The sequence below is a fragment of the Macrobrachium nipponense genome, chromosome 36, assembly GCF_015104395.2.
Source record: "Macrobrachium nipponense isolate FS-2020 chromosome 36, ASM1510439v2, whole genome shotgun sequence".
NCBI lineage: Eukaryota > Metazoa > Arthropoda > Malacostraca > Decapoda > Palaemonidae > Macrobrachium > Macrobrachium nipponense.
In genome coordinates, this window is record NC_087220.1 from 42,753,147 (window position 1) to 42,772,663 (window position 19,517).

A 19,517-nucleotide genomic window follows, 5' to 3' on the forward strand; every position below is an offset into this window, starting at 1 on the left:
TCTGGCCAGGTCTTATTCACTCGATATTTAATTGGTGAAACAAGAAAACAATTACAACTCTAAGCATACCATTCAAAAGATTGAAGTTTGTCAACATAATGTGATATATGAAAGCCCCATACGAACTAAAATAAGCATGTGACACTTTTTGTAAAATATGTTTTCAAGGCAGTTTTGAAATCCAATATGGCGGCGATCGTGTGGCTGGACAGGTCTGGTCACGGATATACACCATCTTTCCCAGCCTTCCCAGCACTCATTTGAACAATGTTAGCGTATATATGTAACGTTTATTGATCTTACTCAAGATTGCAGTTGTAATCAGCACAATAAAACATTTTGTTGCCTATATTAGTGAAAGTATGAAACTTGTTATTCCCGGGGTCATGGTTTGAACTGAATTCATTTTTATCTTGTAGTCGGTGGTTTTTATCTTTACTGCCATCGCAACTGAAACTCCATAGTGCTTATTTGATTGTTATTATACACATTTTGGTCTTAATTCACTCCTCATTGCACTTGAACCACGTTGCTGTTCCTGGTTCCTAAGGGCTCACTCCACAAACACAGTTACGAGCAGCAGACGATGACGCTGCAAAGTTTTATTCCCTTAATTGTTTGCTTTACTAATTTTTTTTAGTTCAACTTTACTTTGTTATTTCAAAATGTTTATTTAATTCATGTCTATTACCCCTTTTTGCAACCAAATTACCCCGAAAAATTACAGATATTTCTGAAGTAGATAAAATCCAGTGTTTTTAACCTTGTCGTACATCTGGCTGCCGAAAACCATAGCGAAACAGTTTACGGATAAGTGGATTATAATTTTTTTTTTTTCTAGCACTTTTTATTGATTTAAGTCTATATTAGTATTTTGATTTTTTAAAATAACTTTGCCAGAAATAAGTGTAACCTTTAATGTTTGCATGCTAAGAATGGCAAAATCATCGTTGCCACATTAGTGGAGCTTCACACATACGTCTACGTGTGTTCGTATCCATTTCTGGATAATGGAGTTTTTGTCTCTTGGTACAAGGACAAGTGTCGTTATTTTTTAAGATTAGTGATTCACAATACCCTTATAAATTACGGCACTGGGTGTAATGCAGTATAGCAAAATCTCGTTCTGATACAAGTGTTCGTTACAGAAATATTGCCAAAAAACATGCTTGCACTGTCTCTGAAACCCATAGTAGGTATGCTGCTTAGCCTGTCAATCAAGTTTTTTGTAATAGAGTATTTTTTACAAGCTAGCTATTGTATAAATTTGTATTTTTCTCAATCAAAACATATGCCCCTCAATGCTAACTTTCCTCTTTTAACGACTTTCTGGTCATTGCAAATTCGGCCCCATTAATTTCTTATGGTGCGAAAATAGACAGAGGCCCAGGGACCGAAAGTGATTGCGTCACACTACGGCGGTAATCCGGCAGTAAAACATCTTCATGTATCCAAAAAGTAAATAATAAAGATATATATGCGCATTACGATTATAACAATTACATGAATAGCTGATAACAATCTGCATGAATAACTGGTAAACTGTTCTGCAAAAAAGCTGAGTATAGCAATTCATCTACAATAGGTACGAAAGTCAAGATGTCGTGACGTCATAATACAGGACTTAAAAGAACGTTCTAATTCCGAAAAATAATTACTTAAATTCGAGTCTGAATCTAATTACTTTTTCAATAACGAATATTTTCAAATTAATCATCATAAATATGTAAAATATAGATGTTTTACTATTTATTTAAATAATTATCTAGTGCACGCTTCTACCAAAACAGTTGTTTACTTAAAAACGACCGTGTTCCGATTTTGTGATGAAAGTGCCCCAGCATCTATGGGTACAAGTGGTGTGCGGATTTATCAAAGGAAATGGGAAGGTTGTTGACACAAGCGACTCCACAAACATCGAGATGGCGTCAATCTTGTAAGATATTTAAGCATAAGTAAAAATTTTGAAAGCGTTTTGGTGAGATTTGCACTACGTTGGACACCCTTTTCACTACCCTCTGTTTAATGCTTTAAATTTGGCCTTAATTTCTAACTTTGGAGAAAATACTATCTTTGAAAGGAGAGTAGAGGTCTTTAGCTCCGTCTCTCACCAACAAGAAGTCACGACTGATGCCCATCTCCGGTGTCAGGAGTTGAGCCAGGTCATGCGGTTGTTTACTGTATTTTCTCCAAAGTTAGAAATTAAGGTCATATTTTAAGATTAAACAGAGGGTAATTAAAAGTCTGGCTCTACGCAGTGCACATACTTACAACTCCAAATATTTAGAAGATTTACACCATCTCGATGTTTGCGGAGTTGCTTGTGTCAATAAACTTCCCATTCCATGTGCTAAATCCGCACACCACTTGTACCTATAGATGCCAGGGCACTTTTTTCATAGAAATCGTAAACAATGACTTCCAACCACTACTTTTGCAAGGGAACTACGATTTTTGGGTGAAGAAGATGAAGAAGCATGCACTAGATGATTATTTAAATAAATAGTTAAACGGCAATATAAGGTCATGAATTGCGTAAATTTTTTTACATTCATGATTATTAATTTGAAAATATTCGTTGTTGAAAAAGTAACTAGATTCCTGACTTAAATATCAACAGTTTTGCTTGTGAATAGTACCTACGGCGTTGTTTGCGCTCTTCAATTGTTTATCAGTGTTGCCAATTAGTATGTGTTTACCCTCCAAACTGGGTGTAAGACTTAAACAAATCTGGGAAAATAAGCAAAATTATTGTATCTATTTGTAGTATGTATACATATGAGAGCAATGTTTTCAGTATTGCATTACTATGACAACTAGAATTCATGGAAACAGTTTGTGCATCAGCGTATTTGTGAAAGTCCACTAGATTGGCAACGATGAGTCATTGTGCCATCGTCTGCTCGTGTGTACTTCAGAAATATTTGTAATTTTTCGGGGTTAATTTGGTTGCATAAAAGGCATAATAGACATGAATTAAATAAACATTTTGTACATGCAACTTCTCCGGCAGATATATACTGAGCTATAGTCTCCGACGTCCCCGACAGAAATTCAAATTTCGCTGCACACTCTACAGGTAGGTCAGGTGATCTACCCTCCCGCCGCTGGGTGGCGGGACTAGGAACCATTCCTGTTTTCTAATCAGATTTTCTCTGTCGCCGGTTTCAACAACACCCTTGTTGGTTCCTCCTGATTTGATTTTCGTATTTCGTTTGCCATGGATCTTCTTGGACTGTGTTTTGGTGAAGTATTGGATCGTTGGCTTGGCATACGCTATTGTGGATTGTTTTGGATTTTTCTTATAATGTCAGACTCTGGTAATGCATATAGAGTGTGTGTGATGGAAGGATGTAAGGTGAGGCTACCGAAGGGTTCGGTAGACCCTCACACTGTATGCATGAGGTGTCAGGAGAATGAATGCTCAATTATTAATCCATGTACTGAATGTGAAGGCCTGAATGAGGAAGGATGGAATTCTCTATCTTCTTATTTGAGGAAGCTAGAGAAAGATAGAATTAGGAAGGCTTCTTCCAGAAGCGCCAGTAGGTCTCGTTCCAACGAGCCAGTTGAGGGCACTTTAGTTCCTAATCCAAATGTAGTACTAGCATCCTCTCCTACAGTTTCAGCCCCTTCTCCCTTCACCGAACCTGCAGATTCGTCTTTGGAGATGGCTAATATGAAAGCCGCTATACGCAGGATGGAACTGCAAATGCTTGCTATGCAAGGTAAGAGTGCTGTGATCAGTGAGTGCAGTGTTCCCAGTGCAGTGGAGGGGGCGTCTGATCGGCTCCGCAACGCTCCCAGGTCTAGACCTCTTCCAAACTCCCAGGCCCAGTGGAGGAGGAATGTCAAAAACCGTAAGGAGGTTGTGGAGAATCCCCACCGGTCAGGCGTCCCTTCGGCAGGTTCTGTTGTTTCGTACCAGACTGCCAGGGATCGCCGCAGTAAAGGCATCCTTAAGAAGTGTTTGTTCCGACACGGCATACAAACCTTCGGTCCTTTTACAATAGGAAGGTACTAGCGGCAGCTGGATAGGTCGTAAGCTTTCGAACAAGGGGTTCGGTAGTTAACTGCTTGTCCGACAGGCACGCGCGCGCGACTGGGAGGTGAACAAACCACTTTTGCTTTCGGCCTCACAGCGAGTAGACGTGTGTGTTCGACGCTCTCTGCCCGCTTCTCGTCGTTTGCTTTCCCTGAGTATATGGTTGTGTTTGTGTATGAGTTATCATTGTAAGTACAATCATTTCCTCTTTATTAATCCAATTGTGAATTACTTGATCAATTATGGAATCTCCACGCCCCGCTACCCTCCGGAGATTGTGCCCGGGTACCGAAGGGCGTAAATGCGGTAAGTTCCGCTCGTTTCCTGAAATTGATCCACATATTTTGTGCGCTCGGTGTCGGGGCCGCGAATGTACCCGAGCCGAGCCCTGTGAAGCTGACGAAGAAGAAGAAGAAGAGGAGGAAGGTGTCGTCGTCGTCTTCATCGTCTTCTTCGTCGTCGTCGTCGTCTGCCGCCTCTTCCCCTTCTTCTTCTAAGGCTCCCCCGCCTAAGAAGAAGAAGGTCGCCTCCTCCCCCCCTAAGAAGTCTCCTTCGGGAGCTTCTAAGGGCCCGTCTCGCTCCGGTGAGACGTGGGGTTCTTCCGCTGTTCACCCTGCTCCTTCGGGGGCAGGACCGTCTCTTCTTCCGTAAGGAAGAAGACTACGGGGACCAGAGGAGTGCCGGCTAACACCGGCACTTCCTCGCCTGCTGTTAGTGGTTCGACCACGGCAGCAGGATCCGTCTCGGCCTATCGTTCGCGAGAGGTACCGAGTGTACGGTCGCCTACCAGCGACCGTGCAGCTAGGAACCAGACCTCTGAGCCAGCTCAGCGTCAGGTTCACGGCATGGAGCGGAAGACTGGTGACAGCCGCTCACACGACTCTCACCAGACCAGCTCTCGCTCTCGCGGCGAGCAGCTGGCTACCCGGGCTGACGTGACGGTCCACGACCGGCCACGGGCTGAGGCTGGGAAGAGGTCCCCCCGTTCGCCGGCACCAGCCACGGCTGGTACCAGCGACGTGACGCGCCGTGAGGATACGCACCGGTCTCACCGTGACAGTGGAGCTCGCCGGTCGCCTTGACCGTCACTCTCGCAAGGAGAGCGATCGGGTACGGCGACCAGCACCAGCTCTTCTGACACACGAGACCGGGGCCGCTGTTCTCAGTCCAGCCATTCTCCACAGCAAGACGGCTCGACCAGGCCTGCAGCTCGATCGCCACCGCGGGTTGACGATCGCCTGCAGCCTTCCAAGCCCACTGGTTCTGCCAGCGAGCGAGGAGGGACCGTTAGGTCTGCCTCTCCCATACCTTCAACCTCCTCGGGTTACACCGGGAGGGGCGAGGTATTGAGGAGTGATCGTGAGGGGTGCGCCCCTCAGGATCCCACCACGACGTCCTACGTACCAGGCACGGTTCTTGGACCGGCCAGGTCGTATGCACAAGTGGCTGTAGGAGACCGAGAGGGGTCTGTCGCTGTTCCCCCCCTCGAGGGGGGAGGGTCTCGGGAGCTGCTCCTGTTCGAGGGACTGGACGGTCCTACTCCGCAGGATGCAGTCACTCCTGAGATTCAGGGGAACTTTGCCGAGGTAATTGCGCTGATTCGTCAGCACAACGACCTCGGGGAAGGATCGCCGCTCCCACCATCCAAGCCCACGTCCTGGCTCGAGTCGTTTTGGGGCCCGAAGAGGAACCCAGACCGACGGTGGGTTTGCCGCGTTCTGAGCTTGCCGACTCAGTGCTGGACCAGGTAGAATCTCTTGTCTCCGGGCAAGACGGTTCTCTCAAGTCTGGCAGGTCGAGCAAGCTGCTTCCACCTCCTCTGCTGCGACAGAGGCGTTTTTACGTGCCATCTGAGGACCCGATGCCGCCCAAACAGGTGAAACCCGGAGTTAGCCCGGGTGTGTCTCTGCAGCAGCCTCTGTCCGAGAACCTATGGTTCTCGCAGCAAGAGGCACTCGGCCTGGAATCCACTGCCATGGCAGCTTTCCCAGGCCGTCTCCTGGATAGATCTGTGGTCCCTCACAGTATCTAAGGTCGCAGCCAACTCCGGGGGAATTTCTCCCGAAGATGACTCGGCCTTTAGGAGACTTTGCCAGTCTGGGGGAAGAGCCATCTCCTTCCTTGCCCACCAGACGGTGAACCTGTGGGCCAACCTGGTTTCTCCGACGTAGGGACGCTGTCCTTACTTCGAGTTTTCCAGGGCGGCTGGGCGTGAAGCGGCATTGGGACTCCGCAACGGACCTTTACGGAGTTCCACGTCTCTCTGCCCAGGAGAGATGGTGGACGCTGCGGTGGACAGACGGCGCACTGACGACAGTGACCGTCTGGTTCACCAGGCAGTCTCGAAGGCTTCTGGGCAGCCTCGACTGCGGCCAAGCCAAAGAGCTCGGCTAGCGCCTTCCACGGTGGCTAAGACGGTAGTCGCGTCGAAGCCTCGGGGAAAGACCTCTGTCTTCTTCGACTTCTACAAACGGGGAGCCGTAACCAGCCCTCCTCCCAGCACCCTCCTTCTCTCCCGAGGAGGCTCTGGGAAGAAGTCGAAGAAAGGGGGGAAACGCTAGGGACGGCGTTCCCCTCACCTGCTGCCGGAAGTGGGGGGGTGCCTGGCCAGCCATTGGGCAACTTGGCAGCGCTACGGCGCCGAGACCTGGAATTGTAGATGTCCCTTCGGGAGGGATACTTTATTACCCTTCGAATCTCGGCCACCCCTCACCTCCAACCTGGTCCAACAGCAGTCGTACGTTCCAGGGTCATCGAAGGACGTAGCATTGAGACAGGAGATCAAGACCATGCTGAGCAAGAGAGCTGTAGAAATCGTCACGGATCAGTCACCGGGCTTTTACAGTCGACTCTTCCTGGTGGAAAAGTCTACGGGAGGCTGGCGCCCGGTGATAGATCTCTCTCCCCTAAACCGGTTCGTTCGCCAGAACCCCGGTTCACGATGGAGACGGCACGTTCCGTGCTCGACTCCATCAGGAGAACGATTTCATGCTTTCAGTGGACTTGAAGGATGCGTATTTCCAAATACCCATTCATCAGTCCTCCAGAAAGTACCTCCGCTTCCATCCTCGACGGGACGGTGTACCAGTTCAGGGGCACTTTGTTTCGGTCTCTCAACCGCCCCACAGGTGTTCACGCGAGTGTTCACTCTGGTGTCTGCTGGGCCCATTCGCACGGGATATGTCTGATGAGGTATCTCGATGATTGGTTAGTCCTGGCGAGCTCCCGCTCGCAGTTGCTACAGGACAGGGATCGACTACTCGAGTTCTGTCACGATCTGGGGATCGTTGTGAACTTCGAGAAGTCCGATCTCGAGCCCAAGCAGAGGATGAAGTACCTGGGTATCTGATCGACACGGTAGCAGGGCGAGTCTTCCCCGCAGACTCGCGGATCAGCAGATTCAGGGAGGCAGCCAACCAGTTCCTGTCTCGGCAGGAACAGGTAGCTCAGCGATGGCAAGTCGTGATCGGACACCTGTCGTCACTCGAGAAGTTGTCCCTCACGGGCGTCTTCACCTGCGGTCTCTCCAGTGGAGACTAAAGGAGAGTTGGTCACAGGCGACGGATCCCCCAAGCTTTCCAGTGTCACTGACACCGGAGGTGAGGCAGGACCTAGCCTGGTGGCTGGACGACAGGAAACCTCTTAAGAGGAGTGCCTCTGCGCACTCCCCCCCCGGACATGCAGCTGTTCTCAGACGCATCGACCGAGGGATGGGGCGCACACCTGGAGGAGTTGCTGACTTCAGGAGTGTGGGACGAGAACGACAAGCACCTTCACATCAATGTACTGGAACTCAAGGCAGCGTTTCTTGCTCTCCAAGAGTTCCAGGACCGCTTGATGGGACACTCAGTGGTGTTGATGTGCGACAACACCACGGTAGTGGCCTACGTCAACAAACAGGGGGGCCTAGTGTCTCTCCCGTTGTACCAGTATACTCGGCAGGTGCACGAGTGGGCCGAGGCACACTCAATAGAGCTGTCGGCACGCTACATTCCAGGAAGAGGAATGTAGTAGCAGACACGCTCAGCCGTCGGGATCAGGTGATAGGACCGAGTGGTCTCTACACCAGGACGTGGCGGAAAGGTTTTTTTCTTCGACCTGTGGGGGCGACAGTCGTGGATCTGTTCGCCACCCGGTACAACAGAAAGCTTCAGGTTTTCTTCTCAGCCGTCCGGACCCATGGGCAGCTGCAGAGGACGCTCTTCAACACCCGTGGGACAACCTCTTCGTCTATGCCTTTCCCCTGTTCAGCCTGATTCGCAAGGTGATCAGTTGAGCACTGGTCACCCCGAATCTCAGGATGATCCTAGTGGCTCCCCAAATGGCCACAGGCCATTTGGTATCCGACCTGCTGGCTCTTCTCGCAGGAGAACCGAGAGAGATTCCCCCTTGGCACAACCTTCTCGCCCAGCCACACGTCGAGCGGTACCACCGAGCAGTCCAGTCCCTACGACTTCACGGCTGGCTGTTATCCACCATCTCTTGCGAACGAGAGGCTTTTCTCGTAGCGCAGCAACAGAGATGGCTGGAAACGTCCGTCAGTCCTCTGCAGCTGTGTACCAGGGGAAGTGGGCCGTCTTCTGTGGTTGGTGTCGTAAACTGGGGTCTATCTCCTCTCAGAGCCACTCTTCAGCAGGTAGCGGATTTCCTTGTGTTTCTCGCCGAGAGAACTCCTCTCAGTCCCCACAGTCAAAGATACCAGAGCCGCCCTGGCTCTCGTCCTGAAACTGAGGGGGATTGGACATCTCCGAACTCGTTCGAGATCTCCTTGCTTATGAGGAGCTTCGAAAGGTCTTGCCCACCCAGGGAACTCAGGCCCCCTGCGGTGGGGAATGTGACTCTCGTCCTTAGGAGTTTTGACTCGGACACCGTTCGAGCCACTCCGAGAGTCGTCAGACAGGGATCTGACCCTCAAGACCCTCTTCTTGCTGGCCCTGGCATCGGCGAAGAGAGTAGGGGAACTTCATGGTCTTTCCTATGATGTACGACACTCCAGGGGATGGGGATCTGTGACGCTCGATTTCGTCCCGAACTTCGTTGCGAAGACTCAGAAACCGTCGGTCCCTGACGACAGGTTCGAGTCCTTCACGATTCCCTCCCTAATGGACCTTCACCGATAATGATGCGGATGAGATGCTGCTTTGTCCTGTTGAGGGCGCTACGGCGCTATCTGAAGAAAAAAAAAACTCGACACCTCAGGCCTGAGTGTCGACGCCTCGTTCGTTAGCACCGGGGTAACCAAGAAAGAAGTATCCAAGAACACTCTTTCATTCTGGCTACGTGAGGTCATCAGGAGGAGGCGTATGAGGCTGATGGTAGTGACGACATCCGTACGTCCCCGTCCGAGAGCTCACGAAGTCAGAAGTATTGGCCCCTCGTTGGCGTTTTTTTTTTTTTTTTTTTTTTTTCGTAAGAACTTCTCCGTGGCGCAGGTCCTGAAGGCAGGGGTCTGGTCTAACCAGACTACCTTTACATCCTTCTTGGTGGCTGCTCCACAAGTTGTGTAGCTAACCCAGACCCTCGCGGCTGCTGAAACAGCATCGAGTCCCTGGTGTGACTGTGTGGATGGATGTGTGAGTGAGTGAGTGACTGGCTCCCTCTTCCCATCTTTTCCTCCTCCTCTACCTGTGGGCAGAGGGCCACGGTCGTCCACTACGCTGGATGAGGACGAGATGCAGGTGAGCTATAATGACAGAGCCCCATCCTATCCCTTTCACTAGGGATAGGAGCAGAATATCCACCACTTCCTCCTACAAGGGGGGGAAGTGGATGCCTACAAGAGAACAAACCCATGACTTTATATTTGCTCCTGTAACAGGAACAAGTTCTTACATTGCTGGTACGAAGAGATACGCTTGCCTCTCTCTTAGTACTCGGTCCAGAGGTCTGACCATTGATCCTGCGGTGCACACGCCCCGATCAATCGACAGAGGCTTGGATCCCTCCCTCGCTCTTATGACCAGGGAGGCTTCCAAGGTTGGGCGAACACCAGTCTGTTCACAAAAGACTCAGATTCCACCCACCAAGAAGTGAGTCTTCCTATTGTAAAAGGACCGAAGGTTTGTATGCCGTGTCGGAACAAATGACAATTTGTCCAAAATTGCATTTTTCCTAACTAATACAAACCTGAGGTCCTTTTACACATAGTCCCACCTCATGCCACCCCTCAACTCTGCAGTTTTTTTTTTTGCTTGGGCCCCCAAAAGCAAAAGTGATTTGTTTACCTCCCACCCAGTCGCGCGCGCGCGCTGCCTCGGACAAGCAGTTAACTACCGAACCCCTTGTTCGAAAAGCTTACGACCTATCCAGCTGCCGCTAGTACCTTCCTATTGTAAAGGACCTCAGGTTTGTATAGTTAGGAAAATGCATTGTTCCGATACGTAATACAAACCCTCGGTCCTTTAACAATAGGAAGTAGCTAGCGGCAGCTGGAACGGTCGTAAGCTTCGAACAAGGGGAGAACGGTAGTTAACTGCTTGTCCGATCGTCGCGCGCCGCGCGACTGGGAGGTAAACAAATCACTTTTGCTTTCGGCCGTGTGTGGGAAGGACGTGTTCGCCATCGCTCTGCCCGCTTTGTCGTTTGCTTCAACCTTGAGTATTTGTTTTCTCTTTCTGTATATCAGGAGTGATTGTAAGTACTTTTCTCAATTCTATATTTTCTTGCAATGAGTGAATTGGAAGAAATGGAAATATCACCGCGCCCTCCAGTCGCCCGTAGAGTGTGTCCCGGGCTGGAGGGGCGTAAATGTGGAGGTTCAGGTCATTCGTTGAGGTGGACCCCCACGAGGTTTGTACTCGTTGTCGGGGGCGAGAGTGCTCCCGCAACGAACCATGTGGTTTGTATGAATTGGTCCGAGGCGCAGTGGGTGCTGTACGAGGGCAGGAAGAGACTTAGGCCGGCCAAGAAGTTATCGGAAAGTCCAGTGACTCCTTTGGTGACGGACACTTCGTCCTCTTTCCTGCCTCCCGGCCAGCCCCCACGTTTCGCGCCTTCCCCTGCGGGGGGTGACGGAGTCCTTTTCCTCTCTTCGATCCGTCGAGTGTGGAGGAGGGCGCCCGCTACCCGGACGTACAGCTGTACTCGGGATCTCCGTCCGCTCTGGGGGGGTGTTTCGCCCCCCAGGCGCGGGGAAGCCCCTCCATTAACCCGACTGTTACTTCCGCAGGTGTGCCATCAGCGAAGGACGACTTGGGACAGGTGTGGGAGTCGCTGGGACTGCAGGGAGTGCCCAGCATCCAGGGGTTGCTTCAGCGGTTGGCGGGGTCGGCGGTGGTCACTCATGGTGCGGTGACCACCACTACTACCACATTAACGACACCAGCGTATGAGATGCCACCACATCTGGTATATACGCCCCATATAATGTCGGTGACAACCCACGGTGGCAGTACAAAAACCCATTGCCGCCGTTCCAAAGAGGACGATGCCACCACCACCTGGATTTTTTCCTTTGCCGACCCCGGACTTCCGCTGCCCTAAGAGTACCCCACTGGAGGCCTGCCGCCAGTGCCACGGATGACGGTGACTGTCGACAGGACGCCTGGCTCTCCCGTCCCGGTACCTGCCGTGCCTGCCGTACCTGTTGCCGTTCCAGCTACTCTTTCCTTTTCAGATAGGCCTGCACATTCCATTTCAGATGTTCCTGCCGTTCCTGCTGTTCCCGGACCTGTTCCTGTTGTTCCTGCTGCTGGTGTTGCTGTAAACAGTCTCAGGTCTTTCCGGACAGGTGCAGTCGGGCCCTGTTGCTTCTTCGGCAACTGCCCCGGCTCCCTCCTGGATGGAAGACCTGACGTCTGTCCTGCGGAGCCTGGCGAAGAAGAAGAGGAAGAGGAAGAAGGTGTCGTCGTCGTCTTCATCGTCTTCTTCGTCGTCTGCTGCCTCTCCTCCTTCCCCTTCGACTTCTAAGGCTAAACAGCCGAAGAAGAAGAAGGCTGCCTCCTCCCCCCCTAAGAAGACTCCTTCGGGATCTTCTAAGGGCCCGGCTCGCTCAGGCGAGTTGGGGAGCTCTTCTGCTGGTCCTCCTGTTCCTTCGGGTACAGGGCCCGTCGCTTCTTCTGCAAAGAAGAAGTCGACGGGGACCAGAGGTGCATCAGCCTCGGCTGGTGCGTCCTCACCTGGTGCTAGCGGTTCTGCCGCTAAACCAGGTTCCGTCTCGGCCGCTTCTCGTTCGCGAGTGGACGCTCTTCCAAAGAGGACCGTCCAGCCAAAGTTTTGACGTCCGAGCTCGCTCGCCGTCAAGACAGCGGCGTGGAGCAGAAGACTGGCGAGAGTCGTGCACACGACTCTCGCCAGGCCAGTGGACGCTCTCGCAGCGACCAACTGGCTGCTCGGGCTGACGTGACGGTCGCTGACCGGCCACGGGTTGAGGCGAGGAAGGAGTCCCCGTCCCCACGCCGCCGGTACCAGCCACGGCTGGTACCAGCGGTTTGACGCGCCGAGAGGACGCTGGCCGGTCTCGACGCGAAAGGGAGCCTAGCAGGTCACCCGTCCGCCGCTCCCGATGGGACCGGCGGAGACGGGACAGCGGCAGCTCGCCTGACGCTAGAGATCGGTCTCGACGTTCTCAGCCGAGCCAATCGCCCCCAGGCGAGCGGCGACGCTAGGCCTACTGCTCGACCGTCACCGCGGGTTGACGATCAGCAGCAGCCCTCCACGCACGCTGTCCTGCCAGCGAGCGAGGGGGGAGCGTCAGGTCTGCCTCTCCCGTACCTTCAACCTCCTCGGGCTATACCGGGAGGAGCGAGGTACCAAGGAGCGATCACGAGAGGTGCGCCGCTCGTGACCCGGCTATGACGCCGTACGGCTCAGGCACGGTCCTTAGGACCGACCAGGACGTACGCGCAAGTAGTTGGAGGCGACCGTCAGGGGTCTGTCGCTGTTCCTCCTTCTGAAGGAGGAGTATCGAGGGATATGCTCTTGCTGGAGGGACTGGACGGTCCTACTCCACAAGACGCTGTGACGCCCGAGATACAGAGGAACTTCGCAGAGGTCATTAAGCTGATGCGTCTGCATAATGACCTCGCGGAAGGATCGCCGCTACCACCAGCAGAGCCCACGTCCCGGCTCGAGTCATTTTGGGGTCCCAAGAGGGAGCCCAAAATGACGATGGGGTTGCCACGATCAGAGCTTGCGGACTCAGTCCTGGATCAGGTGGAGAATCTAGTCTCAGGACGGGAGGACTCGCTAAAATCCGGACGGTCCTCTAAGCTGCTTCCTCCTCCTCTACAGCGGCAGAGGCGATTCTGCCGAAACAGGTTCAACCCGGAGTTAGCGAGGCTGACTCCAGGTGTGTCCCTGCAGCAGCTCCTGTCGGAGAACCTATGGTTCTCGCAGCAGGACAGCACTTGCCCTGGAATCTACCGCTATGGCAGCATTCCAGGCAGTTTCCTGGTTGGATTTGTGGTCCCTCACAATATCCAAGTAGCGGCCGGCTCCGGGAGTTCTGCTCTCGAAGACGACGCTTCTTTTAGGAGACTGTGCCAGTCTGGAGGAAGAGCAATCTCTTACCTCGCCCATCAGACTGCTAACCTGTGGGCCAACTTGGTTCTTCGACGTAGGGACGCAGTCCTTACCCGAGTGACCAAGGGGGCTGGGCGTTGAGGCGGCACTCGGGCTACGAAATGGACCTCTTAGGAGTTCCCCAGCTCTCTTTCCTGGAGAGATGGTGGACGCTGCGGTGGAACGGCGGCGCACTGACGAGAGTGACCGCTTAGTCCACCAGGCAGTCTCGAAGGTTTCTGGGCAATCTCGAGTAACTGCGGCCAAACCAAAGAGCTTGGCTAGCGCTTCCACGGCGGCGAAGACGGTTGCACCGTCCAAACCCCGTGTGAAGACTCCAGTTGTTTCGACTTCTGCGAGAGGAGGCCGCAACCAGCCCTCCTCCCAGCCCTCCTTTCCCCGAGGAGGTGCTGGAAAGAAGTCGAAACGAGGAGGGAAACGCTAGGGACGGCGTTCCCCCTCACCTGCTGCCGGAAGTGGGGGGGTGCCTGGCGAGCCATTGGGCGACTTGGCAGCGCTACGGCGCCGAGAACTGGATAGTAGACGTCCTTCGGGAGGGATATCTACTACCCTTCGAGTCTCGGCCCCCCTCATCTCCAAACCGGTCCATCTACAGACCTATGTCCGGGGATCAGCAAAGGACAACGCTCTTCGCAGGGAGATCAAGACCATGCTGGCGAAACACAGCCTGTAGAAAATCGTGGAGGGACCAGTCACCGGGCTTTTACAGCAGCCTCTTCCTAGTGGAGAAGGCATCGGGGGGCCTGGGGCGCCCGGTGATAGACCTCTCTCCCCTGAAACCGCTTCGTTCGCACGACGCGGTTCACGATGGAGTCGGCACGCTCAGTGCTCGACTCGATCAGGGGAACGATTTCATGCTTTCAGTGGACCTGAAGGACGCGTATTTTCAATACCCATCCATCAGTCCTCCAGAAAGTACCTCCGCTTCATCTTCGACGGGACGGTGCACCAATTCAGGGCACTTTGTTTCGGTCTCTCAACCGCCCCACAGGTGTTCACGCGAGTGTTCACTATGGTGTCGGCTTGGGCCATTCGAACGGGATACGTCTTCTGAGGTATCTCGACGATTGGCTGGTTCCTGGCGAGCTCCCGCCCCTCGCCAGTTGCTACAGGACAGAGATCGACTCCTCAAGTTTTGTCGCGATCTGGGGATCGTGATAAACTACGAGAAGTCCGATCTCGAACCCAAGCAGAAGATGAAGTACCTGGGTATGCTGATAGATACGGTAGCAGGGCAAGTCTTTCCCGCAGACTTGCGTATCAGCAAATTCAGGGAGGCAGCCGGCCGGTTCCTGTCGCGGCCAGGAACAGGCCGCACAGCAATGGCAAGTCGTGATCGGCCATCTGTCGTCACTCGAAGAAGTTAGTCCCTCACGGGCGTCTTCACCTACGGTCTCTCCAGTGGAGGCTAAGGGAGAGTTGGTCCCAGGCCAGGGATCCTCCTTACTTTCCCGTGGCTATCACGGACAAGGTGAGGCAGGACCTAGCCTGGTGGCTCGACGACAAGAACCTCTTAAGAGAGTGCCTATACGCACTCCCCCCCCGTAGATGCTTCTGTTTCTCAGACGCATCGACCGAGGGATGGGGCGCACACCTGGAGGAGTTGCTGACTGCAGGTGTGTGGGACCATCACGAAAAGCACCTTCACATCAATGTCCTGGAACTCAAGGCGGCGTTCAACGCTCTCCAAGAGTTTCGGGACCGCTTGTGGGACACTCAGTGGTGTTGATGTGCGACAACACCACAGTAGTGGCATATGTCAACAAGCAGGGGGGGCTAGTGTCTCTTCCGCTCCATCAGTTGACAGTGCAGAGGTGCACGAGTGGGCACGGCTCACTCGATAGAGCTGTCAGCACGCTACATTCCAGGTAAGAGGAATGTAGTAGCAGAAAGCTCAGCCGTCGGGATCAGGTGTAAGGAATCCGAAATGGTCTTCCACACCAAAGATGTGGCGGAAAGGCTCTTCAACCTGTGGGGGCGACCGGTCGTTTAGACCTGGTTCGCCACCCGGCCACAAACAGAAAAACTTCAGGTTTTCTTTTAGCTGTGCCGGGACCCCTGGCAGCTGCAGAGGACGCTCTCCAACACCACTGGCGACAACCTCTCGCTTACGCCTTTCCTCCCTTCTGTCTGATTCGGACAGTGATCAGTCGACGTGGTCCTCCAATCTCAGGAATGATCTGGTGGCTCCGCCCAAACGACCTCAAGCCGTTTGGTATCCGACCTGCTGGCTCTTTCTTGCGGACGCACCGAGAGAACTACCCACCTGGCACAACCTCCTAGCCCAGCCACACGTAGAACGGTACCACACGCAGTCCAGTCCCTTCAACTTCACGGCTGGCTGTTATCCACCATCTCTTGCGAACGAGAGGCTTTTCTCGTAGCGCAGCAACAGAGATGGCTGGACACGTCAGACAGTCCTCTGCAGCTGTGTACCAGGGGAAGTGGGCCGTCTTCTGTGGTTGGTGTCGTAGACAGGGTCTGTCTCCTCTCAGAGCCACTCTTCAGCAGGTAGCGGATTTCCTCGTGTTTCTTCGCCGAGAGAAGCTCCTCTCAGTACCACAGTTAAGGGATATAGAGCCGCCCTGGCTCTCGTCCTAAAACTGAGGGGAACTGGACATCTCGAATTCGTTCGAGATATCCTTGCTAATGAGGAGCTTCGAAAGGTCTTGCCCACCCAGGGGAACTCAGGCCCCCTGCGTGGGATGTGACTATCGTACTTAGGAGTTTGACTCGAAGACCCTTCGAGCCACTCGAGAGTCGTCAGACAGGGATCTGACCCTCAAGACCCTCTTCTTGCTGGCCCTGGCATCGGCGAAGAGAGTAGGGGAACTCATGTCTTTCCTAGATGTTTTACGGGACCTCCAGGGGATGGGGATCTGTGACGCTCGATTTCGTCCCGAACTTCGTAGCTAAGACTCAGAATCCGTCGATCCCTGACGACAGGTTCGAGTCTTTCACGATCCCCTCCCTCCTGGACTTCACCGATAACGATGCGGATGAGATGCTGCTTTGTCCTGTGAGGGCGCTACGGCGCTATCTGAAGAGAACTCGACATCTCAGGCCTGAGTGTCGACGCCTCTTCGTTAGCACTGGGGTCACCAAGAAAGAAGTCTCCAAGAACACGCTTTCTTCTGGCTGCGTGAGGTGATCAGGAGAGCGTACGAAGCTGATGGTAGCGACGACATCCGTACGCTCTCGTCCGAGAGGCCCACGAAGTCAGAGGTATCGGACCCTCCTTAGCGTTCCGTAAGAACTTCTCCGTGGCGCAGGTCCTGAAGGCAGGTGTCTGGGCCAACCAGACCACCTTCACGTCCTTCTACCTTCGGGATATTGCCCACAAGTCCTTGGATACTTTTCCTTGGGACCTGTGGTGCTGCTCAACACGTTGTGTAAGCTTACCCAGCACCCGAGCAGGCAGAACAGCATCGATTCCTGGTATGACTGGGAGAATGAATGCGTGAATGAGAGAGTGACTGGCTTCTCGTTCACCATCTTTTTTTCTACCTCTAACCTGTGGGGCAGAGGGATACGGTCGTTACCTTGCTGGAAAGGAGTCAGATGCAGGTAAGCTATTCAACAGAGCTCCATCCTATCTCTTTAACTAGAGATAGGAGTAAATATCCACCACTTTCTCCAACAAGGGGAGAAGTGGATGCCAACATGAGACAAACCCATTACTTTACATTTGGCTTCAATGTAAAGGAAAAAGTTCTTACAACTGCTGGGTACGAAGAAGGATACGCTTGCCATCTCTCTTAGTTAACTCGGACCAGAGGTGGTCTGACCATTGATCCTGCGGTGCACACCCCGATCAATCGGACAGAGGCTTGGATCCCTCCCTCGCTCTTACGACCAGGGAGGCATTCCAGGGATGGACGAACACCAGTCTGTTCACAAAAGACTAAGATTCCTCCCCACCAAGAAGTGAGTCTTCCTATTGTAAAGGACCGAGGGTTTGTATTACGTATCGGAACAAATGACAATTTGTCGAAAATTGCATTTTTCCTAACTATACAAACCTGAGGTCCTTTAACATAAAGTCCCTCCTCATGCCACCCCTCACTCTGCGTATTTTGCATGGGCCAAAAGCAAAAGTGATTTGTTTACCTCCCAGTCGCGCGGCGCGCGACGATCGGACAAGCAGTTAACTACCGTTCTCCCCTTGTTCGAAGCTTACGACCGTTCCAGCTGCCGCTAGCTACTTCCTATTGTTAAAGGACCTCAGGTTTGTATAGTTAGGAAAAATGCAATTTTCGACAAATTGTCATTTTTGGACAAATTGTCATTTTTCTTCTTCTGATTCGGCTTCTCCTAGACGCGGATGGAGCTCTGCTGAGGAGAGTCGTCCCTTGAAGAGAGCCTGGAAGGCTCCAAGCAGTATGTTGCACTCCAGCCCAGGGTGCTTCCCAGAGGAGTCCCCTGTGGACAGGAAGAGACCTAGGAGAGCCCCAGTCAGTCCTGCTCCTCGTACGGCTCTGCCTTCCTCTTCTAAGCCTCTCTCGCCGTCTTCGGAAGGAGATCAGGAGAGGTTTACCAAACGGATCCCGGTCAACCTGCAAGAACAACTTTCGACGTTGATGGGCGCTCTGGTCAGGGACCCTCCCCGCAAGAAGGACATCGCGCTCCCGGTTAAGAAGTCTAAGCTCCTTCCTCGCAAGAGGAGTGCCTCTCGGGACAGGAGCCCTTCTCCAAGAAGCTCCAAGCGCCTCTCCCCGTTAGACGCTCTCATCCTGACAGGCGCGATTCTCCTGGCAGACACTCTACGCCTGGGAGGCTTTCCTCTCCTCACAAGCGTTTTTCGCCGGAGAGAAGCTCCTCTCCTCACAGATGCGCTTCCCCTAGTAGGCCCTCGGCGAAAACCAAGCTCTCGGCGCCAGCCAGGCGCCTGCCGGGCACTCGTCTTCCAGCAGGTGCGATTCTCCAGATAGGCTTTTTTCTCCTGACAAATGCGCCTCTCCTCTCGGACGCGTTTCTCCTGATAGAAGCACCTCTCCTCGCAGGCGCTCCTCCTCTAGCAGGCTCTCGACGCCAGCCAGGCGCTCTCCTTCCTTCAGCCACTCTTCTCCACGCAGGCGCGACTCGCCGGACAGGCGCTCTTCCGCGGATAGAAGCAACTCTCCTACCAGACATCCTTCTCCCGCCAAACACTCTGCTTCCTCTAGACGTGTTTCTCCTAGCAGACTTGCAGAGGAAGTAGCCTCATCTCACGAACGACCTTGTGTGAATTTGTAAGAGGACTTCGAAGAAGTATCGGAGGAGGAAGTCCCCAGAGTAGCAGCTCTTTCTGACTACAATATCTTAGCGGCCCTGCTGGTACAAGAGTTCGGGGATGCTCTTAGCCCAGCTGCTCCTCCCTCTCCTCGGTCTCTTTTCTCCAGCACGAAGACATCAAAGAGATCCTCCTTCCTGAAAATGCGCCCTACCATATCTATGAAGAAAGCCTTGCAAACAGTTGGAGATTGGCTTAAGTCCAAAGAAGAGGTGAGGAAAACAGATTTTCATACAATCAACTTACCTGTCAGATATATACATAGCTAAGACTCCGTCGTCCCCGACAGAAATTCAAATTTCGCGCCACTCGCTACAGGTAGGTCAGGTGATCTACCGGCCTGCCCTGGGTGGCAGGACTAGGAACCATTCCCGTTTTCTACGCATATATTTTCTGTCGCCGGTGGTATCAACATCGTTGCTGCCACCTCTTGACTGGAATTCGCTTTTCTAGACAATTGATCATCTTTTTGTGGACTTTTGGTGACGTACCTGGATCGTTGTTTTGGCATTCGCTACTGTGGACTGGATTTGGACTTGCTTTTGATTTTTCTTCAGAATGTCTGATTCAATGTGTGTGAGAATGTGTGTGAATGTAGGCTGCAAGGTGAGGATACCGAAAGCTTCGGTTGATCCTCACACTGTATGTCGCAAATGTAACACCTGTCATGAGTGTGAG

General features: G+C 52.7%; 1 protein-coding gene across 2 annotated transcripts in view; it reads left to right on the forward strand.

The window, feature by feature from the left end:
• The window catches only part of LOC135203580 (transcription elongation factor B polypeptide 3-like), a 182,249-nt gene that overhangs the window by 12,621 nt on the left and 150,111 nt on the right, over nucleotides 1-19,517 (forward strand). The window lies entirely within an intron of this gene.